Raw genomic sequence first — 3,073 nt, 5'->3', positions numbered from 1 at the left:
TGTTCATAGTACTTTCTTATGATCTCTTTTATTTCTGTTAAAATCAGTAGGAATGTCTCCATTTTCATTTCTGATATTAGTTATTTGAGAGTCTTCTTTCTTTTTTATCTTTGCCAATCTAGCAAAGATTGTCGTTGATCTTTCTGAAAAACCAACTCTTGGTTTTATGAATTTTCTCTATTTTTTTCCGTTCTCTTTTTTATTTATCTCTGCTCTAATCTTTATGATTTCCTCCTTTCTTCTAGCTTTGTGCTTAGTTTGATCTTCTTTATCTAGTTCTTTAAGGTATAAAGTTAGGTTATTAATTTGAGATCTCTCATTTCTTCCAATGCAAGCATTTATAGCTATCAAAATTTCTAAGATTTAATTGAAAATCATTCATCTTACTAAGGACCAGGAAGATCTCAAACTAAATGAAAAAAGGGGGAATGGAAATCAATAGATGCCACACCAAGAGATATTAGAATTATCTGACAATGATTTTAAGCAATTATCATAAAAATGCTTCAATGAGCAATTACAAGCACCCTGGAAAAGAAGAAAAAAAATGGAAAGCTGCAGCAAACAAACAAAAGCCTCAGGAAAAGCTGGGTGCAGGGGCTCACGCCTATAATCCCAGCATTTTGGGAGGCTGAGGAAGCACTTTCTCAAGGCTAGGAAGCCAAGCCAAGAACTGTCCACCTATAGTTCCTAGAGATTTGGGTGAATTCCTCTCTTCTAGAGGTTCCCAAAATTTCCTGGGCCAGGAAGTGACCTTTCTTTCTCATCTGTGAGACTGGGACTATAAATCAGGTACCAGACCAGTTTGCCCAATAGGACTTTGTAAACATTGGCTCCATAAAAATCAGTCTTAGTTCTTAAAACTGTCTGATCGTTTCTAATTCTGTGACGCATTCCCAAATATGACAATTGTTGCAGCTCAGGAAACAATTCCCCAAAGTATGACACTTTGGTATGCTGATTGATAAACAGCAGGAAACAGTGGATGCAAGCAGAGGTTCTCTGAGGTCCCCGTATTTGCCTAAAAATAGATCTAGGAAAGATTTTCTCTCTGGAAAAGAAATCAAAGGTCAACACCTCACCTAGAGAGGCTTTGCCTCAGGCTACCCGAGAGCTGCTACCTGAGAGGTTATATCTGCACAACAAGACCACTTTTGTTCACCATGGATTTTATCCCCCAACCAACCCCACTCACTGCCCCCCGCCACCTTCCTGTAATCTGTCACCATCTCCTCCTAGAAGCTTGCACAATTCTGACTGAAAAATTAAAGTTGAGCAAATTTTCCACTCAATGGGTGCCAAAACCACTGCAGCCAGATTAGCTGCAGACAAGAGCAAAGCTTTAAACAAGGGGGATCAAAATCCTGAAGCATTTCTTTGAAGAACTGTGTAAGAGGAGATGGAACATGGCTTTACCACTACATTACTGAAGACAAAGTACAATCAAAGCAATGGCTACCAAGAGATGGAAGTGGTCCAGTCACAGTAAAAGTGGAGAGCAAAGGTCATGGCAACAGCTTTTTGGGATGCTCAAGGCATTTTTCTTGCTGACGTTCTAGAGGGCCAAAGAGTGATAACATCTGCTTATTATGAAAGTGTTTTTGAGAAAGTCAGCCAAAGTATTAGCAGTTGAAGTTATCCAAGTCACTTGTGGTGAATTCATAGGGGTTTGCAGCAACCTCAGTTCTTGCCTTCTCAAAAGAAAGAATTTCACTAAGGGGCATAAGGCAGAAAAAAGAGACTGCGGCAAGTTTCAGAGCAGGAGTGAAGGTTTATTAAAAAGCTTTAGAGCAGAAATGAAAGGAAAGTAAAGTACACTTGGAAGAGGGCCAAGTGGCCATTTTGGAGGTTAAATGTGGGCTTTGATCTTTTGACTTGGGATTTTATATGTTGGCATACCTCTGGGGTCTTGCATCCCTTTTCCCATGATTCTTCCCTGAGGGTGGGCTGCTGGCATGCAAGGTGGCCTAACACCCTGGAGGCGAGCATATGCAGTGTGTTTACTAGAATTGTATGCATGCTTACCTGAGGCATTCTTCCCTTTTCCAGTGGAATACCTAGTAAAGGTCATACTCCACAATTATGCCGCTTAATGCTTGCCCAATTTTTGAAATGTTAATGGGAAGCGGCTGATCACCAGTTCCAGGTGTTTTAGCTATTGGGAAACTGCCTTTCCCTGGCAATTATGGTCACCTGACATTCCTGGTGTTGGGGGGCCTTCCCCTGCCCTGCTCATGCCTGGGTAGCTACCTACTCTAACAAAAGCTTTAGCAGAAAAAATACTCAGAAAAGCTTCACCAGAGAGGCCTTCACCACAAGATTGCTCCTGCACATTCCCCCCATCAAATGTGGTCAATTTTGCAAGAGTTTCGACGGGAAATCACTGGGCATCCACCTTACGGTCCTGATTTGACTCCTTCTGACTTCTTTTTGTTTTTTAGTCTTAAGAAATCTTTAAAGGGCACCCATTTTTCTTTAGTTAGTAAATTTTTTATCTTTTAATTTCATTTTTCTATGAATTTTTTGAAGCCCCCTCATATAGCCAACTTATCTTTTACAGGTGCGTAAAAGCAATTCAATGGAGGAAGAATAGTCTTTTCAACATGGTACTGGAGCAACCCATAGGGAAAAAATTAACCTCAACCCAAGATCAAGCTACATACAGATCTAGAGAAAATTTGCAAACGATATGTATTAGTCAGGGTTCTCTAGAGGGACAGAACTAATAGGTTATATATCTTATATATATATTTATATATATAATATTAGTTTATTAAGTAGTATTTACTCACACAATCACAAGGTACCACAATAGGCCATCTGCAAGCTGAGGAGCAAGGAAGCCAGTCCGAGTCCCAAAGGTGAAGAACTTGGAGTCTGATGTTCAAGGGCAGGAAGCATCCAGCATGGGAAAAAATGTAGGCTGGAAGACTAGGCCAGTCTAGCCTTTTCACATTTTTCTGCCTGCTTTATATTTTCTGGCAGCTAATTAGATGGTGCCCACTCAGATTAAGGGTGGGTCTGCCTTCCCCAGTGCACTGACTCAAATGTTAAGCCCCTTGGCAACACCCTC

The sequence above is a fragment of the Pan paniscus genome, chromosome 2 (assembly GCF_029289425.2).
Source record: "Pan paniscus chromosome 2, NHGRI_mPanPan1-v2.0_pri, whole genome shotgun sequence".
Classification (NCBI taxonomy): domain Eukaryota; kingdom Metazoa; phylum Chordata; class Mammalia; order Primates; family Hominidae; genus Pan; species Pan paniscus.
Note: the sequence above shows the minus strand (reverse complement) of the source record.